The sequence below is a fragment of the Chelmon rostratus genome, chromosome 17 (genome assembly GCF_017976325.1).
Source record: "Chelmon rostratus isolate fCheRos1 chromosome 17, fCheRos1.pri, whole genome shotgun sequence".
Classification (NCBI taxonomy): domain Eukaryota; kingdom Metazoa; phylum Chordata; class Actinopteri; order Chaetodontiformes; family Chaetodontidae; genus Chelmon; species Chelmon rostratus.
The window spans coordinates 21360596-21384959 of NC_055674.1; the positions used below are offsets into that span (position 1 = coordinate 21360596).

The 24364-nt window shown below is 44.4% G+C and overlaps 1 long non-coding RNA gene across 2 annotated transcripts; it reads left to right on the forward strand.

The window, feature by feature from the left end:
* Nucleotides 1-1368: 1368 nt before the first annotated feature.
* Nucleotides 1369-13642, forward strand: LOC121621295. Of its 2 annotated transcripts, none has more exons than XR_006007620.1 (4): nucleotides 1369-1506; nucleotides 4071-4210; nucleotides 12319-12429; nucleotides 13301-13642. It is a non-coding gene; the product is annotated as an uncharacterized LOC121621295 (long non-coding RNA). The 2 variants fall into 2 exon arrangements; XR_006007621.1 differs by lacking the exon at nucleotides 1369-1506 and adding an exon at nucleotides 2206-2227.
* Nucleotides 13643-24364: the final 10722 nt, after the last annotated feature.

Here is a 24364-nt window from a genome sequence, read left to right on the forward strand (position 1 = left end):
GAAGAGAATTGAAGAGGTAAGCCCTCCCTCTGCATGATAAAGGCGAGAAAATACAGGAATGACCACAAAGTTTTGAAATGACACTATAGGGGAAGTATTTTATGTTTTGTATGTTACATAGATTATATAGATTAATTTTAGTTGTCAGAAAGCCATTCACAGACAGGGAAATATACAGTCATCCTACACTGTGACAGTAGTTGTGTTTGGGGTCTAGTGGCCCACAGAGAGGTCAAGCCTCCTCTTCATCTTCTTGTTACTTAAAATTATAATTACACAAATCCAAATAGACTTATTGTGGAAGGTTGAGGACAGACCTGTCCACACCAGCCACAGATCCAGAGCATGTGAAAATCTGTTGTATTAACCATGTTTCACAGCTGACTGAAGTAACACAACACAAATATCTCTGTAGTTCAAAATCATAGACTTTTTACTTATAGTTCATATGCAATTCTCACAAAATTCTCATGAAACTAGGAAAACTCATGAAGCATCAAGCTGAGAAAACAATGTTCAGTGTGTGTTTGAGCTGTTAAAGAGGGCTCCAAACAGATCATATGGGTTGAGTTCATGGCAGCCTCAGCCCACTTCATGGTCCCGGTTCCTCCTCTTCAGAAGCACACAGGTGACCTTTATATTGCCCTTCCTCCATTTAATCTACAGAGCCACACATGAAGGACTGTACATGTGTAAACACACATGCGCAGCAGGCCTCCTGTGTGTGACCTACAGGCTGACTTTGAAGACTCCTCTGATTGTATCACCTGCAAGGTACCACGCATACCTTGCAGGTGGCACACACACGCACACACATTCTGTTCTAATCCCTAGTTCCGGCAAGCATATGCCCACTTGTTGTCAGGAAAACAGGTTCATGTTGCAGGCTTCGGCTTACAAAACAAAAAAAAGGGTGTGTGTGTGCGTGTGTGTGTGTGTGTGTGTTGAGGGTGTTTGAACATGTAAAGTATGGTTTTACTTGTGCAAAGTCAGCGTGAAACCTGAGGGCCTTATCTTTATGCATATGAGGGAGGAACCTGCACGCAGACACAGATAATGCAGTCTGAAGTGGAGAACAGACTGTGAGGAAACAACAGGAGAACCTCAGGAGCCATGTTTGCGACCTTGCAGACATGTATGTGCGATCATGAGTACATGTGGCCTCTTTTATGGGACTGTTTGACCCTCATGGAATCCTCTCTGTCAGTCTGCAGCTCTCTCCTCTCAAGCCTCCTTCCAATTCCTTCTCCCCACCCCCCACCCCCCCTCGTCTTGGTCTTTGTGCTCCTGGCAGTGCACATACCACGAGCAAACACATGCACACACACGCACGCATGATCGTAAACCAGAGCAACACACCCCCTTTCAGTGAGCTCACACTCACAACAGAGCAGCCGCAGGACACTAAAGCCCCCCCCCCCTTGCATTTTCTGGTGATTCCTGCACACATTTAGACTCACTTTTTGAGTGTCCCACTCAGGACCAAGACGTCCCATCTGCAGGCAGGTAGGTATAACAGCATAGCTTTCTGAATTCAGTCTCATGTGGTGGGTTTGTGCACAGGAAGCCACTCATGGTACTTAAAGTACATGATGTTCCCTCTCGCCTCTGAGTGCATGGAGTCTCTCTGTGGTGTTCAGTGAGAGTCCCACTGAAGTATATTACTATGGGATTCAAAGAGAAACTTTTTGTTGCTCAAAAACTTTGATGCATGATTTGAAAACTGTGCACTTTGATGAATAATCCAGTGTTCTGTGATACTACATGACTTTTTTTTTCTACTTTGGGACAGAAGTTGTGCTTGTTTTATCTTGTGTCTTCATGCCAAAGACTTTATGCATGAGCGAGCATTATTTCTGTTAATGGAGGTGAGAAGAGGAGGTTTTTCCATGCTGGGGGGTAATTGGTTGACATTTAATGCTAATGTAATTTAGGCACTGCACGCTTTTTTTTCTATGTGGAATATGAATGAGCTCTAATTCAGGAAACAGCAGAGGCCAGTGAATGTGAGCTGAGTCTGATATAACAAACACGTCCCACAAGTGTCGTCCCTTTAGCCTTAGCTGCTAAATCTACCCAGCAATGTCTGCAGCCTGAGCTTGTGAACCTCGCACCCTCACGACTACATATCCCACAATTCATAGGCTTGCGTAAACTTAGGTTCACCAGGTGTGCAGCCGCGAAGAGCGGTGGATACGCACGACTCAGGTGAGAGACGCCAGTCCAGGTAAGATTAGATAGAAAGGTTAATGACGTGAAGCAATGCTTGGAGTGTTTTCGGATGAGAGAAGCTGAATGGGGTCACTGGTGTCTGTACAGGTGTGGAGTCTGAGTGCAAACTTTGCAGAGGAGGTGCCGAGCTGGTGCGTTTTCCAGCAGTGTGTATGCAGGGCAGCGGCGGTGCGTTCACGTGTCTTGTAGGTTGTTGCACAACGTCTGTTTAATGTAAGGGGCCGTTCACCCAAATCACATAATTAGGGTTTATTTAGGTGGTTTATTTGCACAGTATGAGGTAGGCTGATAACACAGAGGCAAATTAATTCCACATGTGCTCCATGTGTTGAAAAAAATGTTGAAAGCAAAAAAAAAAAAAACGAGTTTTTTCTCGCCAAACGCTAGTTACTGCAGGCAATCCTGTAGTCATTCAGACCCAGTTCCATCATTTTCCTGTGAGGAGAGAAACTATTGAACACCGTTGAGGTTGGTGGCTGCTGGCCTGGTTGTGTTTGGTAGGCCCAGATAACAAATCTTACTGAGAGCATTCAGCATCACAGGCTCAAAATCTCATCTGACAGTCCAAACTAAAACCACAGTCCACCGCTGTCTGAGTCCAAACTAGAGCTGGAGCGATTAGTCGATTAATAGATGAGAACAGAGAGTAGAAGAAGGACGTTCGCGAGCTCCAGCTGTCAGTTTTCTCAGTTTCGTGGATTTTAAGATGAAAGTCACTGTGAGAACATTTACTGAGTCAGAAGAAGAGAAATCAGCAGAGTTACTGATGGTGACAATGAGAGTTGGTTACAGTTCAGACGTTTCCAGGTGACGTTCTGACTGTGACCTTGGAAAAACAGTGAGTTCGTCCCTACAAGGACACATGGGTCAATGAGGCCACTGCTCCCACTTGGTGTTGAATATATGCAGTATATACACAATATACTATGATGTATATAATGCAAATGATTACTGATTATTAAAGACACTCATTAGAGACACATTTCCTGCCACTTTGTCATTTTGCTGTTGTGTTCCCTGACCTTTGAAGCATGGCTGCCATGTGCTGTGAGGAAGACTGCAGCAGCACGATGCTGCAACCTCTTGCTCAAAGCGGCCACTAGGTGGCACTGTTCAATGGACAGGTTGAGCTGTCAGTCTGATCATGTTGCAGACACACAGACACACACAGTGTGTGGGCTATGAAATATATGAATGTCTTTATTTAGAGTGTCAGTCATTTTTCAAGCACAAATGTTTAACGCTTGTTCCAGCTTCTTCTTAAACGTAAAGATTAGCTGCTTTTCTTTGTTATTTATGAGCGTAAATGAAGAGTCTTTGAGTTTTGGACTGTTGGTTGGACAAAAGATGCAATTTGAAGACCTCGCTTTAGGCTCTGGGAAGTTATGATCAGCATTTTATCTTAACATTTTATGGACTAGTGGAAATTTAAAAAATCTTACTGTGTAAATAATGGGCAGATGGATGAAAGTAATTGTTGGCTGCAGCCTCGGTGGTAGCCCTGCTTGATGTTTGATGATCGGTGTTGTAGTCCTGGAGGCATCAGACCACATGATGAACCTGTCATCAGTGAGGAACCTCAACGCGCCACTTCCTCCTTTTGTCCTTGTTGGCCAATCCTCTGCCTTTATACTTCAGACGAGGTCACTGCCCCTTCACCCTTGTACCCCCCCGCCCTGACTGCTGTGTGCACACGTGTGCTACCCTCTCACATGTTTATCTCCTCCCACCTCCTCTCGTGCGCCCTCCCCTTTCACCAACTCACTCTCAACTCCACTATCTCTCTGTCTCTCTGTCTCTCTCTCTCTCCGTCTCCGTGGTGGCTCTGGGATCCATAGGCGTTCGGAGGACAGGAACACGCACCCTCGACACCACACAGCAGCACCACAGACATGTCGGACTCAGAGACCGCCGCCGCCCCCGCCGAGGCCCCCGTCCCTGCTGCTTGTGCCAGCATCAAGGCTGACCTGGACAAATGGTAGGTGACCGGGTGCATGTTGCATTGAGGTGTGCATAAGAGAAAAAAGTGTGAATGTGTGTCTTTCCCCTCCATGAAGAACAGTCCTTCATCCAACACCAAGCTCAGTGGGCGCATAGAAAGCTCCTGCAGCCATTGGACCACCTCCGAATGCTCCACAACTTCTCCTCAAGCTTCAAGAGTTCCCTTTAAACGTTCATATTCGCTGAGATGTTGAACAGCTGACGGCGGAGAAGCCCCACCATTTGAATCGCTGGTGATGTGCTTGAACGTGACCTAACGAGCTGCCCAATGGCTGCACATCACGTCCAAGCTTAGACTAAATATTCCTCAAAATTCTGAGCTGATCTGTCGCGGCGCCGTTCTAGCGACTGAATGAGAACCGCAGCATCCTAAAATGCGCCATGTTAAAATGGAGTCTGCTCATAGGAAGCGATGGTTAGTGCTGAAAACCGCCCAGACAGAATGAAGTGTTGCGTGTTGAAACGTGACTGAACTCGACAGCGCAGCTGGGGGCAGGGGCTAAGGTTATGAAAACTTGGGGTACCCTCTTTTGGGTGAGTGATTTGGGGATTAATAATGCGTGGCAGCGGGGTGATGCTTGATGCTCGTCCGTACGCATGGATGAAGGCTGGGAATCTGCTTGCGTCACTAGCCTCCCCTTCCCCAGAATACCTTGCGTTAGCTTGTTCCGTTTGTCCCCGCGGCCTCCCGTCAACGGTCAGGGACACCAGCTCAATGATATTTTGGGGTTTTGTTGCATGTATTTGCAGCCGACGTTTTCCGTGCGTGTGCAGCTCAGAGAGACGTGCAATGACATAACACTTTGCTGCACATCTTCTTGGCTTCTGCACATTAGCCATCCACACCTCTTCTCTGGAGCAGTCCATTTTGACTGATGGGGGTTTTGGTGGATGGTCACTAAGCTGGGGCTTTAAGCTCTGATGAAATGGATTATCATGATACATGTCTTGAACACTTGAGGTGTAATTGAATATTGTAATTTAGCCTTTTTGTGATCATATTTGTGTGAAACACACACATTTCTTTTCACAGTAAAGGCTGCAAGTCTGTTCCAGCCTGACTGTCAGGCCTGATAAGGTGGTGGTGGTGGATGTGTGAAGCCTTTAGATAAGACAGCAGGTTGAGATGGAGGAGGGAGGGCTGGCAGGGCAAGGTGTGGATGGTTGGCTAGTCGTGTCAAATTTGTACATGTGCCAACTTTGCCCTCCCCCCTTTTCACTTCTTTATTAAGCGTCTGAGGACTTCAGGATCCCTTTGAATTTACAGGCTCGGTAGTTTGATATTTCTTTCTGTGTTTAGGCTTTTTAATCTAAATGATCCACTGTTACTAAATAACTGGAGCTGCTCTTGTCAAAGCTGCACACATTGTTCTTCTCTGTGTTCAGTCCCGGGGCAGTCATGGGGAGGGGCCATGCCGTTTACTGCAGCTTGTTAAAATCTAAGTCTGGGAACTCTGGGAACTCTGGTCAAGGCCGTTTTCCAGCACAGTTCAGTGGGTTTATGGTGATAAGGCGTCGTGGTTTCAAGTGATTACTGTATGTTAACATTACATGCTGAACCCTGAAGGTCGGAAATCGGGTGGCAGCTGCATAAGCAAATGGGGCCTTAAGTTGCAAGTGTTAATCTGAGGGCCACAGTGGCCCCTCACAGTATACAGTTAGATACCTGCTAGCTCTTGATCCTTGTCCCATGACCTTTAATGACAGATGTTCTCAAGTGGTGGAAGAGACCAAAGCCAGAGCTGGAAGAGAGTTAATATTTGTCAGGTTGACACAACTCCAAATGAATGATCCAAGTGGCGTTACTGTGCAACTGCTGGATATGTAAATAAGCAGCTGTTGACCAACAAATCAGATTTATGAAGCGCTCTACTGAGGTTCAAAATTGGCATTTGACCAAATAGGTTGTGGTTGTTTGAAAGAGCATTTAGTTTAACATCGCACTGCTGTGTGGACAGATGGAAAATACTTCCAGCCTCTTTCAAACTGAACAGACTGTGATGTGTAACATCAGTGGCATTACTCCAGTCTGCTCTGTCAGCTGGAAACACGTTGGCTGCTGAGAACCTCTTCTCCTCTCAACTTAGGAAGTTAACCGTGTTCCTCAGATTCCTTTGTTCCATGTGACCGGTGGTAAATTTAATATGCTGCCATTTTTAGTGCCATTTAAACGAGCAGCTTTGAACTCTGACAGCAGTGTGTCAAGGTAAGAATTTGACATCGACTGAGGCTGAGGGTGGTCACTATGAAAGTAACCAGCCCAGAATACTTTCAGTGCAGGGTTTCTAATCATTTATATTCTGTTATTAGGTCTGCTTAAGGAAAACTGTATTCAAATTTCAACTCCTCACCTCCCACCTGGACTCCTGCGCCCCCACTCAGCACTCAGCACGTGGCCTCTTATGTGTCAAATTCTTCGACATATTTGCTGAATGGAAATGTAGAGGCAGTCTGAACACTGCTGGCCTGTCAGGGCCTTTCATTTTATTCCAGCTAAGACGGTTCAAGCCAGCTGTAGATTCAACATGGCCGATGCTGCGTAATCAATACCATAACCCCTATATATTTATAGACAGCGTGGATAGACGTGTGTACAAATGAGCCTGTACGTGCAGGACACCGTGACATGTTCCCCGCCGCAGATCACGTTGCTGCTCCATCCGACACCTGTCTTTTAACCAGGCCAGCCAAATGAGCTACAGCCTCACATTCGCACTCAGCCATGGTGTATGGAGGCATGGCCATGGTGGGGGCCTAAAGCCAACGCGGTGATGAACACCTCTGTACACGCACTCCAGCTCAGATTTGATCATTTGTCCACAGTTTCAGGACAGGCTTTGTGTGTGGTTTGATGGAAGAGTTCATTTTTAATTACACTTTTCTTTTCAGTAGCAGTAGATATGACCTTGTCAAGGTCACGCAGGCCCAGTCTCACAGAGATGAAGACTAGAAGCGCATGTGAGACGATAAAGCATGGCATGCCTTTAAAATGCACAGCATATAAACCATTTTGACCCTCTAACCAGTCATTTGTTTGGCAGTTCTAATGCCTTGTCAAGGTTTTGGCTACAAGCAGTTATGCACTATCCAACTGCCTGAACATTGCTGTAGCAGTGCTGTTTAAATGGCAGAAATCTCCATATCAAGTGATTTTTGTCTTACTTTCTTTAAACAAGCGAGAAAATGTGTTGCAGTATGAATATTTCAGCTTGTTTTTAATGCAAATCAGCTTCTTTCAGGTTTTTTTCTCGCTTCACTCTAAAGCAGAGCCCTGCCTTATTGTTTCAAGATGCACTTATTTATTTAAGAATCTTCAAAAGACCTTCTGGATATGAGTTGAAATATCCTCAGCATGAGATAAATTTCACTTTTTAAACAAATGCACAAATGTCCTGAAGGTATTTGCAGTGTGTCTGTGTGTTGAAACTTGTATGTAGGGCCAGGATAATCGATGTGTACACACACACACACAAACACACACACACGGACAGGGTGGATCTATAATGTCCATGATGACCTACAGTGCAGAATGTGACTGGTTGAGCTGTTAGTTCTTTGCTATTATTTGTCATGAACAGACAAACTCCTATAGCTGACATGTTGATTGGTGGCTAGCCTGCGTACTTTGACACCCCAGGCTCTTTCACAAGAGTTGAACATAAGCACACAGACCCTTTTCCCTTTCTTTGCCCTCCACACACACACACACACATGCATGCACACACTTGCATGCATGTGTGTGTGCAGACATGCACTGGCCAGTGGAAACTGTGCTGGTTTTCATTATGGAATTCGGTGACTCGGCAGAAGTCAGTAATCTGAGTGCTGTGCTGTAGTTGTGTCACACTGGCACCCGTGTGCCCCCTCCCTCTCAACCCCCCCGTGCTGCACCATCAATCATGCTTCCTGGTTAGCAGACTTAATATTTAGAATTCTTTTAATTGTCTGAACGTCTGTGTCACTCCAAGAATCTTCAAGAAAATATGGAGAGAAAGTGTCCACAGGGGGGCTCTCCCTGCAGGATGCACATGTTTAGAATCAGCAGCAGTTCAGATGACTGTGAGAGTCTCCATTCCAATAAGATGTGCTGCGATAAAACAGAGATAAAACGTGGTGATCGTCACCATCTGAGACCCCAGCCCCAGTCTGTGCCTCTCATTTGTTGCCATTACATTTGAGTGACAGAGCATCTTCTCCAGCGGTCCAACACTTAGCTCTGTTCTGGAGGTATTTCCAGAGTCCTCGAAGATTTTGAACCTGTTTTTCAAGTTGCCACTGACTCCTAATCCCAAAAAGACGCTAGACAGAAGTGACACATGTCAAAATGAATATCTTTTTCTATAAGTTATGACTATTGATGTCACATTCAGCTTGTTTTTAATGCAAATCAGGACATAAATTAGTTCCTGTGTCTGACTGAGGAGATACGGTTACATCTTGGAAAGCAGGCTCAAAATCTTTTCTCATGGAATCGAATGTGCTGATAATACATGAGAGGCATGAACTGGGGATATAGACCCTATCACTGTTATTTCTCCCAGTAGGTCTCAACCAGGGTTGCAAGGTAAATCTGAGGGGTCATGAGATTATTAAGTATGTCATGTTAAGAAAAACTGAATGATTTATGATTAATTTCAGATCTTTGGCAAATTATTCAAAGAAAGAAAGAAAATTAGTCTTCTTTTTAACTGGTAGTCACAGCAACCTGTAGTAGACACTGCTTTGTTTTAAGGGGTCACAAACATAAAAACATGGAGAAACACTGGCCTAAGGTGCCAAAGCATACTGTATCGATCCTTGTGCGCTCCTCACTAGATAATGACACTGCACACTCAGCCTTAATCACACGGTCTCTTGACTAATGTTTGGCCTCTGCATCAACTTTTACTGCTGCACCTGCTCAGTGATCCATTATGCATATTTGTCCCAGAGGACAGTCTACAGCTAGCCCAGTCTAAATAATTCAGCCTTCGTTTCCTGATTGTGTCCAGCATGGGAGGACGACGTCACCCTTCCAGCCGGCCTGAGCGGTGATTGGTCAGACCTGGACATGCTGACATCACTGCCTCAGGAGTGCTCAGTGGCACGAGGTTGGTTTAGGTTACAAATCATGCTGGTCAGGCTAGTGTTTCACCACTTATGCTAATTCCCTGGAAGGCTGAACGTCTGAATACGCTTTGTTTCATATAATGTAATAAATATAATTGAGTCCGGACTGGCCGAAGTGTTCAGGTCTCAACCGGTCACCATGACAACCCGGCTTTGCCCCATGACCCTGTAGCGTGACCTCAGAGTCGTGCTGTGTCTCAGATTGCATGATGGCGGTGGTGATGTCATCGGCTGCTCTCCCTTCTCCGCCTGTGCGTGACCACCCTGCCCTGCTCTCGCTCTAATCCCCCTGTGTGCGCTTCATATGTATGCATCTTTATCAGGACTGTGTGCATTGTGCAACGGTTGAAACGGATGAGAGAGAATCTGCAGCACAGCCAATTAATGAGGGTTAATGGTGTTGCATTTAAATTAAAGGAAGAGGAGATGAAATGGAACGGTGCCTTTATTTTGAAAAGTAGGAATTTGAGGAGAGCTCACATTTGCACTGCAAAGACAGGAGGAGTCTGACTTCACTGTTGCGTAACAAAGCCCCACCTGGTACGATTCCTCCCTCCACCTCAGTTCAGATACACATACAGTATGTTGTGGTAGACCAATGGTGTGAATAAATTGGCGAAAATGTGATCTCAGAACACACATCATCTGACAACGATTTAGCTTTTCAGTATCTTTTTAAAAAAAATAATATGCAGATATCAGTTTACAGAGATTAGTCGAAATGTCAAGTTTGAAACTCAAGTTGCTTGTGCGACTATAAACAATGACCGCTGCTCAGAAGTCTCAGCCTGGACATCCATTATCTGGATATTTGCCGGCTACACCGTAAGCCCCGAAGCATTGTCTCCTTACCCCAGAAGCCAAATCATCATCGGACGATAGATTAGACGCTGTGATGTTGGGTCGTCAGTGCCGCGCGTCAATCATAAGCACTCATTGACTCTGTCCAAGCACACGAACACACCACCAGAAATGGACGCCTGCAGTGACACAAACTCAATGGCTCTCATTTTCCTCACACACACACACACACACACACTCCATCCCTCCTGGCGAAGTAAAGCGCTGAGTGATAATCTGCAGCAGCCAGCTGTATGTTACATCACTAACAGGCACCCGGCCACAATACGAAGAGATAAAGCAGCACAGAGGGCCCTGTGTGGCGCAGTATTTGCAGAATACATGTTACTCCACTGTGTGTGTGTGTGTGTGTGTGTTCAAATGATCTCACAAGGCTGAAAATGAAACTGATTGCTGTTTCGAGTTGAGAGTGGTCTTCTCGTGGACCATCTCCTGGCTCCAGCTTCATATGTAACATACAGACATGAATGAGTGGTCTCAAGCGTCTCCTTCAATTCTATAGTATAGTGACTATTCCTTTAAAGCTGTCAATCTTAAAGGGAAACTCGCCAATTCCATACACCCAAGTCTGTTTACAGGTCCTAAGAAGTGTTACGGCATATGTGAAATAAGTTGTTTGAAGCCTTAAGTGACAGCAGTTTGAAAATGACTAAATCTGGAGGAGTGCAGTTAGAAAGAGGTGAGGTTAACAGACCTCTGCAGCCCGATCCACAGCTCTAAATCAGTGCAGCTCTCATTTAGGTTTTTGGCATTTTTGACACCCTTTTCTGAATGATTGTGGACAGTGTCCTGTGACTGCTACACGGTAAAAGCCACCCCTGTTTCACCAGCTGAACACTTTTAATGTGAAGTAACTGCAGTAGGACATTAGCATTAGCAGAAACCTGATGCAGATCCTGATGCAGCTGTCGGAGTGAGCAGTAAATGGTGAGGCTGATATCAGTGAGGTCAAAGTAGAACATGCTGGGTCACATGCATACACTGTGTCCTGTCAGTCCCCTGTGCGTATGTAGGTAGTTTGAATCTGGCGCCGGACTGGCGGACCCCACCACTAACGATGGAATGTACTGTGACAGGTGTTTTCTGAATGGTTATAACTGGCTGTTTAACCTTATCCTATAAATTAGAACTAGATGCTGGATCAATTTAGAAAAACTGAGCAGGTGCTGCTTTAAGATGAAATGGAGCCGGGTGGGGGGATTGATAGGAGATGAGGATTGCTGCCCTGCTCTTCAGTGGGTTGAGGAGGGAAGAGCAGAACAGAGGGATGATCAGCCCTCATGAAGCGACAGGAGGAGCCAATGAATGGCTTTACATCGGTGTATATGAAGCCCCTCCTCCTGTGCACTCGACCTCCAGCCCCTGTGTCCTGTCATCTCTGCATTACCACACAGCCTCCCTCCCCCCCTCCCTTTCTGCTGTCCTATCAAACAGATGGCTTCATCTCCATTCTCCACTCCTCCCTCTGTCTCCCTCCTCTCCCTCCCTCCCTCCCTCCCTCTCGCTCCATCACCCTGATGCTCTGTGGCAGTGTCGGCTGCTGTGTTTGCTCCTGAACGGGAGCCTGAAATAATCTGTTAGCCCGCATTCCCTCTTTCTCTCACTTTCATGCCACTTTTTTCTCATCCTTCCTTCATTCATTCATTCATTCATTCATTCATTCTTTTTCTGTCTTTGTCAGCCGCTGCTTTTCAAACGTACAGAACAGTCGTCATTTGGGGGAAATCTCACTGGAAATCCACTCATTGTCAAAGCTTGTAAACGAGAAGATCACTTGGCGGCCTGTCAGCATGAGTCACTTTCTGTGTCTCATTTCAAGTGAGCTCCAAACAATCCTTCATATATCTACCAGAGGAGTGTTGGACAACATGTTAGCGCGTGCAGCTAGCATTTGTTGTGTTAACAGAATTAGTCTGACTGGGACTCAGTTGAGTCCATCCCTGCTGACAAAAGCTACACTAAAGCAGTCCGTCATTCCTCTCTCTGCTTTCAGCTCTCATGCCATCTGTGTGTGAGAAGGTGACATTGAAACACAGCAGCCATTTGTGAAATGAAATGCTAAGGTATTGAAATGTGTCTTGACTGCGATCTAACTGTCACGAATGTCTGTTCCAGTGTGGCAGAGAAGGGAGGCGAGGGCTGCAAAGATCTGATGGAGGCCTTTGCTGCTTGTGTGAAGAGTGCAGCCGAGGGCACATCATGAGGAGTCGCCCTCCAACCTGAAATGTGAGGATGTCATTTAATTTGCTGATTCATTCATAGTCACAGAAAGTAGCTGCAATAAAAACTGTTCATACAGAAGTGTGTGGATTGTCCACCAGGGCAGTTTTTTCTGTTGTTTAATGTCATTGTTCATTGTTTGGAGCTCTAAACTGAAAATCCAGTCAGATGTGATGGAGTGGAAGAACAGCAAACCTATAAAAACAGAGAAGCCAGATTTTCTCTTTTTAATGAACCATAAACTGCTCGATTTATAATATTAATTCAAAGCTGGTCTGAAGGTCGCCCATAATATCTTACGAATAGCTCATGAAAAAACATTTAGTGCAACATTTGAGTGGAAGAACTCCATTAAAGAACAGAGGAAACAAGACCAAGAGCCTTCCGCCAAGTTAACAGCTCTGAGGCGGTGCTCAGGGGCAGCTGGGCTTTTGGACAGCAACGTAGGACTAAGATACCATTTAAAAACATCTGTTCATACCAGGTACAGAGCAGGCAGAGCCCTTTGTGATCACACTGATCGGACCATCCAGACCACCTCTGGAGGTGCTCGCATTGTGCTCGGATTAGATGTAACTGCAGTCCGCACAGCGTGTCCACATTCTTTAAAGTGAGTGATGTTGAAAGGTCGACTAACCTCACCTCTTCTTGCTTGTTTAGTCCTGCAAAAGCTAGAAGCAGCAGTGGATACTCAGCCTGCCCTGCCGAACTAATGTGAAAATCAAGATCTGATAAATCGGTTTATAAAAGAGTTGCTGATTATTTTTCTGTCGCACTAATGGACTGTCCAGATCATGTTAATATCCTGGTGTGAATGGCGCCTAAAAGCATCTGTTCCTTCATTCCCTGTCTTCTTCATCTCATCTCTCTCATCCAGCTCCACTGCACTGAGTCCTCCAAGTTCCCAGCATTCCCTTCTGCACAACAGCACTGGACTGAATGATGACAACAACGATGATGACGACGATGACGATGGCGTGGCGAACATTGTGTTGACCTGGGCTGAATTATGGATCTGGCGGCAGTAACCACAGTTTCCTCCCCCTGTGCCCCCCCTGTTTTAGGCTTATCCGGTGTCCCTCAGTCTTTCCACCATTCCCCCTCTCCCTCTACGGCTGACACACAGCACCTCCACTCGTAGACTATTCCAGTGAGTTGACGGGCTGTGATGTAAATTGTCGACTTGAGATGAATACTTATAAATGGAAATAAAAGTATCAAATAATTGGTATAAAAACAAATTGTGATCTTTGTTTCACCATTTGGAGGGGGTGTCTACTTTCTTGGAATATGTATAAACCCTGAACATTCAATTTCAGCGTTTCTCTTAACCTGATATTTACACACAGACACACAAGCAGACATCCACACCGTCAGCTGTCTTAATCCAGCCCCACAGCGTAAACTCGAGCTCCTTCTGGCATCACACGCACACATTCCTGGATGAGCCTGTCGTTAGGGCCTCGCTGTCAGGGGTGTAGACTTAAACTATATGCACATCTAGAATGCGTGAAAGCCATGTATATAGCAGTGTACAAAAAGTCTTACACCCCTTGAAACATAGAAAAATCAAATATAGCAGAGAAGTGAGTGTTCATTACATCAAAAAATGTAGTCATGTTTCACCACGCCTCATCTCTCTTCCTTTCGTTTTTCCAATTAGCCCTGAATCCAATTCTTTCCAAAATTTCCCAATATAGTCATTTCTAAATATATCTCCATATGAAAAAAAGGTCTCATTTTTGACATATCCACCAGTGAACACAAGAGGGAGCTCTGCGTACAACACCCACTGTGTATTACCTCTTTCTGTAGTCAAATTATACAGTTGTAATGGCCTGCAGGGCACAAAATGTGACCAGTATGGTATCCTATAAGATGAGGTGTGCACTTACAGTATACAGTAACTGTGTGTGTGTGTGTGTGTGTGTGTGTGTGTGTGTGTGTGTGTGTGTGTGTGTGTGTGTGTGTGTAGTCATGTGTATGTATACACAGTACTTGACCTGTGCAAACAGGCGTGCTGTGTTTCCAGGAATGTTCCCCTGGTATCAATATGTGAAAGAACAAACTTACTAATCACCTGCATCCCAGCACACACGCACACACAGGCACACATGATGGATCCACAATGCCAATGCACACACACAAACACACACATACGCCACCTGTGATGACATTTTGACTCAGAACAAATAGATTCCACTAAAGCCAGACTATAATCCTCAGCCTTGTCTTTGCTGGGCCCCTGCTGAACACGAGCAATGGTAACATCAATCATTAATTTGCACACACAGACAGACTTCACGTGTTGCAGTTACATGAACACAGTGACAAACTGAACCAGTCTGCACTTGACATCAGATATACCATCCCCCAACCCCTTCACAGGGGTGTCAAGCTAAATGCCTGAAGGAGAGTCTGCTGAGGGGAGAGGAGATACTTCTGCCTGACTCTGCAGAGAAGAGCCAGAAGGGCAAAGGGCCAGGAGAGCTACAGCAGTGTGTGTTCATCTGTGGGTGTGTAAAAGGCAGAGTTGGGTGGAATTTGATGCACAAATTAAATCTGTATTACTAAAAATCACAATGAAGGGAGCATTAATCACCACTTCTATTACCCTGCTTTACAATACTTAAAGTGACATTATGAAGCAGTAGCTACCAGCTACTGATCGCATAGCCACATTTTAGCATTTGTGAGCACTTGACAGCAGCAATTCTATTCATTTTAGTTGAAATCTGATGACAAACACATCTAAACACCACCGGAGTGCATCAGAAGTTGTCCTCCCTTTTGCAGTGTCGGCCTTTGTTCAGGCCCTCGACAAATGCACGGACATTTCCACCACTGAAACCAGGGCGCCAAGAACCTTTTGAGGAACTCTGGAGCTAAACTTGTGTTTTTCAACCAGAGGAACCAGGAACTACATTTTGGTCCTGTACAATAGTTACAGGGCTGCAGCCAAGCGGAACCTCTTCTTTCTTTCTTTAACTTTCCCATTCCCCTAAATCTGTTTTATTGGAGACATTAGAGAAATAGCAGCTTAAGCTCTTCCACTTTCCTTTTTTCCGCCATTCGTTTTTCTTGACAACACTGCTTAATCAGAGCGTGATCACTGTAACACAAGTGATAGACAACGGACAAGAATCATACATTATTCACCTCATGCATTATTACTAATCAGCGATGCTCTCAGCGTCCTGCTGCTGTTACACTCGCTTGCTAGTCTAGGTTAACATGTAATCATTATGGTTTATAATTATCAGTGCCGTTGGATAACACAATAATACGTGTTATATTTATTTCTTTAAAGTGATCACCACTGTGGTTCCACCAGCACATCTTTTGAGTCATCACACACAGGTGTAACTAATAACTGCTGACTGCTGCGTTGCTCTGCGATCATTACTGGAATGGAGCCATGGTGATTGTTATCAGTTCCACCTATGCCTTTCCTACTATGACAAGTCCAAATATCTGCAGTGAAAATGGTCTATAAACCTGATTGTTAAATTTCCAATTCATTGACACATTGGAGGAGCATGAAATGCTTTTGTGGCTTCCAAAGAGGGGCATGCCAGAAACAGATAGGACACCACTGGATCATTGTTACATGTGAGGAAGTAGAACATAAACTCAGGTCACAGGTTGTAAGACTAAGACTAAGTACAGGTGAAACTGTTAAAAAGCCTGTTGTCTTGAAAAGAGATAAATGAACCTCGATATGTTCATTTTCAGTTGCCTTTTATGTTAAACTCATTTCACTTATATTACTGGTAATACTGGTTAAGTAAATGTATCAATGCTGCAGAAAACTTCATCACAACTTTAAGTCATGCATTTGAAATCCTACTTACTGTAGAGCAGAAGTATTATCAGCTAAATGTACTTAAAGCAGCAGAAGTAAAAATACTTATGCAGCAGAACAATGGCCCCTGTGACTGATTCTATTCCATTATCAACAATGTGTAACTAGCTGTTGCAGCTGGTTCGAGGTGGGACCAGGGTCCAAAGGGTCATAGTGTAAATTATGTTTATTTGAGTGGAAGGAAGCAAAAAAGAAGTTCTGCCGCATAAAATTTGCATTCATAGTTTTTCTCTTATTTTGCTTTTTGTGGAATATTGGACAGTTGTACCTTATTTAGATAAAACCATCTAAGATGTTCAGAGGGGAAATCAGACTTTGGTAGAGCTGTTAACAACTCAATGCCAGTAAAAATGTTGCTGGAAGTGAATGGATCTGAAAACTTCAGATTAGAATCTCTACAAATCACACGCTGGACCCACACTGGAACAAACCCGGTCCAACTTTTACGGATCTGTCAGGTTTCCGGGTTTCTGACATGTGTCCCCCCAATGTTAAACTCATTCCTACGCCCTAACAGAGACGTGAACTGTTTTTTTTTTTCCAACCAGAAACACGGGGAGTCATGACTTCAGGAATGGTCCAACCAGGTGTTTTTGGAGCGTTCCACAACTTTCCCAGTCTTTTGTTGCTCCTGTCCAAACTTGTTTGAAATGTGTTTCAAACAACACCAAATTCAGAATAAGCAGATATTTACAAAAATCACTGAAGTAAATGATATAAAACTTTAAATCTATTGTCTTTGGACTGTTTTTAATTGAATATATGTCAAACAGGATTTGCAAATGATCATATTCTGTTTTATTTATTTTTTATACAACTGATAAATTGAAGTGTGACACCTTATTGCAAGACTAAACTAAAACGGCACTGTCACCATAGTGTTCTTCACTGTGCATGCAGAATTATCACATTTTTAACCATTTGTTTAAATCTATGACTCAAACCCTGATGTGCTCATAAAACTGCAAAAACAGTGCTGCGTACTGTCCACACGCCGTGATGTTTATCTGGGCATGTGTCTCATTAGCTGCCCTAGAACAATAAAACAGACCTGTTTTGTGTTCCAGCTGCAGCACAGAGGACAGCAGCTTATTGATGAAGCCATGAATGAAGCAGCAGATAAGAAAAATCGAGGAGCAAAACATGACACTATTGACCAACTGCTTATTTGCATCATTGATGCTGCACATACTTAATAAATGTATTCAATAATTCTTAAGTACAACCATTACATCACTATCTTACTGCTAGAAAATGCCATTACATTGTGAAAACAAATGAAAGTGTATAAAATAGCATAACAGCGCCATCCTGTGGTGAGAAAATGCACTTACATTAGCAGCTGCCACAACCTTACTGATTTACTGAAAAATCCCAGAGATTATAACATGCTCCTTCATACAGCATATTTCTCTTTGTAAATGAACCACCCAGAGACTTTTATTATCACAGTGATGCTTTAAGAAGCATTTTGAATGTGGCATGTGTGGATGGAGGTGTTCACTGTACATCCTACTGGAAAAGAAGAAAATTGATATTTCTGTGACAGAAAACTGTGTTTTTTGTCTTGTGACTTTTCTCTCGTCTGGGCTTGTTCATGTGGAAACCCATCTATTGCACACAGATAAACTCATGGACGTGGCCTCACATACCACCACTCAAACACGGCACCATTAGATAATCTGAGCTGCAGCAACCTTACAGCATCAAGAGATTAAGATTAAAAGAGATTAAGACTTGTGAGTCAGCGTCATACAGATATCACAATGTGAACCTTAATCACAGCACACTCTGAGGAAGCACCCAATGCTTTTTGCATATTATGGTCTGTCCCAGGGGTCAGTGGCTGTTCATCAGTTACATGTTTTTAATCTATGGTGTCACTGAATTCTATTCAAGGAGAATTAAACACATAAAGATCAAGAACAAAAAACAAAATAAAATGCTGTTCCATGAATACAGTAGATACTGTATAGTCAGTGGAATGTGTTACGAAACAGTGATTTACTTGAGTTTTAACAGCTGACAGCACAATCCACACTTAGGGTCCACTCTCTTATTTGTCCTCTTGCTGTGGTTTTTTTGTGACACAATGTAATTTTTTAACAAAGGAAATATCACTTTTCCTCTTGCTAAAGCATCATTTAATTCAAAAGCAATACATCACACCTTCACTCAATTCTGTGCAACCTTTAAAGGACCAGTGTGCAGGATTTAGTGGCATCTAGCAGTCAGGTTGCACACTGGAACAGACTGAACCCCCCCTCACCTCACTCCTCCCTCTCCAAGTGTGCAGGAGAAGCTTCACGAAAAATGTCAAGCCAGTGTTTGGTTTGTGCCCTCTGGGCTACTGTAGAAACATGGCTGTGCAACATGGTGGGCTCCATGGAAGAGGAGCTGCTCCCTCTGTAGATATAAAGAGCTCATTCTAAGGTAACAAAAACACAGTGGGTCTTATTTTCAGGTGAGTCTGCACTGCTGAAAACATCTTTCTAAATATTAGATTCCAATTCTGTCACATTCTCCCTATAGATTCCCTGAATTTCACACACTGGTCCTTTAAGACAGCATTTAGATTGAAATGTATTTCACTCTGTACTGTAATTACACAGTTTTGTGGAAAAGAAAAGAACAAACAACAAATGCAGTTGCTCTAAACATAACAGTGAACTTTGTTGGGTTGAATGAAACGACTTGAGGACTCCTTCATTTTGTACAGTATTGTGATAGAATTTGACATGTTTGAAAAAGGTTTTCCAGCACAATTATTTAGATTTGTTATAATTCCCATAATAATCAATATAATTCTCAAACATTTGGTTTCATACATTCTTTTGTAAATCTTTTGCACAAACATCACAGATGATTAATTGAGTTGTGCTTAAATTCAGTTAGTTTGTTAAGATCAGACCTTTAGAAGTTTTCTGTTCTTAGGCTGCAGCATCCAAAACTTGCTTCAAACTCCTATCACAACATAAATTTGTGCCATTTGCAAGGGGAAAAGATTTTCTGGAAACATTGCAAATCATTTGTGTACAAAATAAACAAATGGGGGCGTTAGTGTTAAATATATATTTTTTAAATCTAAATGTAAAATCTTTAATAAAATCTTTTTTTATATATGACTAAAGCTCCCATTGCAGAGCTGACCTTTTTTTTCTCATCCAACACATTTCACAGTACAGCTGACCCTGTGTGAGCCTACCAAAAAGCAATAAAACTGAAACTGAACAGATATTTATGAGATTTGTTAATAAAGAGTTGAATGTCACATAAAGACAGCTGAATCATGCAGCATCATGAAGTAACGTTTATTACGCGGTCCAATGCAAACTCATCATATGGACCTGATCATGTCTTAATAACTGCGGAAGTTAATGATACATCCAGAATCAGTTCATGCATCAAATGATCATGAGTTATGCATTGGTGAAGCATCGCTTAGATATCCTCATGAGAAAGTGTTTCTGTAACATCTCCGTCCCTATGTTCGTTTGCAGCGCACCTGTGATGCTGACTTTGTCCAGGTGGTACTTCACAGTCTTGTTATGCTGATATTTTCTGTTGCAGTCAATCACATAATGTGGAACTTTGCTGTAGTAAAAAAAAAAAAAAAAAAAAAATGGGTGGGGAGGGAGAAGCGGAACCCGGATGCTGATGCTGACCGATGAAGAGTAGGAAGCAGAGAGGAGGAGGGGGAGCGTGAGAGGCGGGGAAAAAGAGAAAGGGAAACGGGGATATCACAGGCATCAGCGGAGTGGAGGAGACCATCCCGTGGATGATGGACACCCCCGTGGATGCGGGCAGCCTCTGACAAACTGAGAGATTCATTTCTTCAAGGCGCCCCCCCCCCTTTTTTTGTCGTGTGTTGTGGAGGCAGCAGTGAAGCGCCGGCTGAGGGAGGAGATGCGGTGATTATCATGAGCATAGCCGGCCCGGGAGTGAGAAAGAGACACAGAGAGGAAGGGAGGGAGGGAGGAAGAGGGAGCACGGGGAGGAGAGGCGGGGAGTCGGCAACCACCAGGCCAGCTGAGGATGCTTGTTGTTTCTAAAAACGGGATTAATCACCGGGCCGAGCGCTGAGCCTCCACCGGCGCACCGAGCGCACCTCTCTCCGCCGCAGCCGTCCTGACAGGGGGCGCATCGCGCCTGTCTCGCCCGGTCTTGCCCGAGGCTGTTTGCCTCTTTGATGCTCTCCCCCCTCTTCCTCTATTTCCTGATGCAAGGCCGGGGAGGGGTGAGCCAAAGTGTGCACCGGATATTGGAAAACCCATTCTTCTTGCTGATGCTGTTGTGATAATAGATTATTATCTGGACAACGCCGCATCTGCACAGAAAGGCAGATCCTGACCAAACGAGGCCTGGCCGGTGAAGAAACTGGAAATGTGCGAGCTTGGGAGGATTATGAAAAACATTTTTGGACGGTAGCAGCAGCGAAGAGAGGGGGGGTCCCTGATATCGATCAGAGAATGGATTCAATCAGGGTGTTCTGACTTGGGATATTTGAGACTCTGCTTACGGAAATCAGTCTGTGGCAAATGTAGCCTTCCTGTCCAGGTCTGAATGAGATCTGTCTTTTCTGCCCCACTTTGGGCCAGCTGTATAAGCTACATCGGATCAATCAGCTTTAAACTTATTTATAGCAGGGGGTGGGTTTGATGTGACACGTTACTGTGGGCATCTCCCATCACTGGCACCGGTCAAACCTCACGCGTCCTGATCTTTCTCATCTTTTCTACCTTCCCTCTCTGAATGATGCTGCTTTCTGCGCTGTAGTCAGAGACCCAAACCGAGACTGGGAGATACTTTCCTCTAGGCCTTACAGAGTGGCAGCTGGGCCGGTTCTCACTCCGAGCACGGACCTGACCGCATGACAAACAAGTGCATGGGAGTAGCCTGCAGGGCCCGGCGTTAGAGCACGTCCTCCGTACCTCTCCTCTCCTCTCCAGCGCCTGTGATGTGCGTTACGGCATTACGCACGGAGCAGGAGCGACCGCTATCTTGATCTGCCTTATATCAGGAATAGAATTTCATCACGGCAAGGATGAGCAGCAAAGAGCTGACGGTGGGCCAGTCCAGCCAGTATGTGGGGCCTTACCGGCTGGAGAAGACCCTCGGGAAGGGACAGACAGGTAGGAGCCTCCTCTTGCAGCAGGGCGAGCGGGACGTCTGCACGGCGCATCAGCTGATTCAGGAATCCTGGATCCCTTTAACACATGATATTCACAGCTCATGCTTCTCATCTTCATTCAGCAATTGGTTTTATTCTGCTACAAGCTTCTCCTAGAATTCATGAGAGGACATAGATTTCTTTAGCGTTTGGTGAGACATCACAGCAGGCCTCTTAACACAGATTCATATCAGCCAAGCTGAGTTTGGTCAATGTTTGTGACAATGTCAGTAAAGCTTTTTGAATTATTTATGACAACCCCTCCTTCCTGTTTTCAAGCTGCATGATGATTTCTGATCCTCAGACATTTTCTTCCTCTCTCTTTCTCTCTGACTCTGTCTCTGTCTCTCAGGACTGGTGAAGCTGGGTGTCCACTGCATAACAGGGCAGAAGGTGGCCATAAAGATTGTCAACAGAGAGAAACTCTCCGAATCAGTTCTAATGAAGGTAGAGTGCCTGTAATGTAGCCCGTCATCTCGGTGGCTGTCACTGTCATTATGGTGACTACGGAGCTCAGATCACAAGCTTGCACCCTCCAACCTGCAGAAATAGCAACAGAAATGGAGTCTGTATTTTTGTCAAGAAAAGCCCATCTGTGTGTTGTAACTTGGAGCTGCCAAGTGTGTGGGCACTGCTTCTGTATAGCGAACAATAGAGATGATTTCATTCTGCTAATTAAGCTTTCTGATGAAAGCTTCTGCAGCTGAAACACACACAGGACTGAATTCAAACTGAAATAGCTTTTTTATGTTGCCGCTTCTAATGTGGCTTGTGTCTTGCAGCTTTGAGCGGTTTCTTTTTTTTTAAAGTACAGCATGTTGCACGGGGAAAACTTTAAAACACAAGCCGTCATGGGGGTCATATGTTTTAGAGCACACCAATGTCTCGGTGTCTTAAAAACACTGATGCTGATTGTGGTTTAGAGAAAGCGAAAGAGCCGCATAAATCTGTGGGTTTTTGACCAGATTTCTTTCTATAGCCAGATGTCAAACACAAGTGTGGAACAGAAACATCTTTTGCACCAAAGCCTTCATCCCCTGCAAATGTCACTGGCCCCCAGTCCTCCGGTTTATACAGTATTGCTTTGGACAGCTGCCCATTGCTTGCTCTGTGCTAACCGTCAGTAACCGCATTACTGGGCCGCTGTCTGCTAGCTTTAGCCGGGACAGCCGGCACAGTGAAGTAGCCTTTTCATGTTGACACTCCAAGTGTGGCTTTACACTCCTGCTCGAGGGCTCCAACATGACACAGTGGCTAAACATAAGAAGTCTGGAAGCATGTTATTGCCCACATTTATCCTCTCACATCTGTCAATGTCCACTTTATTAGGTGCAGTGTAATGTAGTCCAATATACAACTGTGCTGACGTAAGGTCTACTGTTGTGACGCCTGTGATGTGGTTTAGCATTGAGGTCATAGTGAGTGTTGTGGTAGACTCATGCAGATGACTGCCAATGGGCCAAACATGGCTTTAAATCAATACAGTTTGGCCCCATGAAAGGATTCATCAGAACTTTTAAGCATGTTTTAGACTATATGTTTCAACTCCGAAGACCTTGAGAGACCTCAAACCACAATGAGAATGACGTACCATCCAATAATCAATCCAGCCATGTGGAGGCCAAGCCAATATCACGCCTCATTCTGTGCCATGTGTGAGTTTAAGAGGTCATACTATGGATGCTGCTGGTGCTGAAATGAGATCTGATAAACCTCATTCATTCCTTTGATTCCATTCCTTGGATATTTGCATAAGTGCATCTTAATACAACATCCAGATCCTTGTGTAGGTTTGCGATTATGCGGCCTGATATAGACTAATCAATAAATGTCCGTCTGCCATTATCTTTAAACTTGCATCAATTGATTTTTCGGCCACTTTGGGACAATACAACAAGCTGTGAACACAGCGCTGACATAACGTTACCTTAGCTGTGGCTAAGCAACTTAGCAACTGAGCTTAGTGTTAGCAAACAGTTGCTTGTTTACACATTTAGCAGAAAGCGAACAAAATTAGCATTCAATCGACGTCATTCTTTGTGCCATATGTTGAATTTAAGCCCAATATTCACTCTCTTTCGCCTTTCTTTTGGTTTCCACCAACACTGGAGGGAGATATCTGTCTCTTTAGCTGCTTAGCGCTCCGCTATGCTCACCAGCGAGTGGCTAGCTGTGTCTGTCTGCTGTTTGGTGCAGGGCAGGCAGTGAACAGTGAGTTTTTAGAGCTTTTTTTTTTAACTGAAAACAGCTGCCTGGTCGGCTGGTGTTGCTGCTGGAGACGAGCTTGACGAGAGCGCTGACAGTAAAGTTATGGGCCGTAAAACCAAAGCAGTGAACTGAAAGATGCTAACACTCTAAAGCTGAGGGCGACTGCAGAGTTGGTGATAATTCTCTGTAGGTTCATCACTGTGAGTGGCCCCTTTTACATTTCGCATAGTTTTATTGGGTCATTGCTTACATAAAGATACTCATTAGTGCAGCTTAAAGTCTACATATGAATGTTAGGAGCTTTGGTGAGGTAAGTAAGCTACGTCTGAGCTAGCTTTCTGTACAAGCTTTGACAAGGAAGCTTGACAGCACAGGCTGCATTTCATTCAGAATTTCTAACCTTTCCTTCCCTTCTTTCTTCCATTCGTCCCTCATGCTTTTAAAAACACACTTCATCACAGTTAATACTTATTTGCTTATTCTGGCCCTTCCAACGACTTGTTTCTGCCTAGAAATGAATCCTGAGGATTTTACAGCAACATTAACAATGCCTGCCTCTGCTCCACATTTCACCTCACTCATTTCTCCCCCTCTCTACCTTCCTCTTCCCTCTGACATTTCAATCTCCATCATTTCTAACCTCGCTCCTCCTCTTTTCTATCTTAACCTTTCTCCGTTTACCCCCCCTCCCTCTGTCT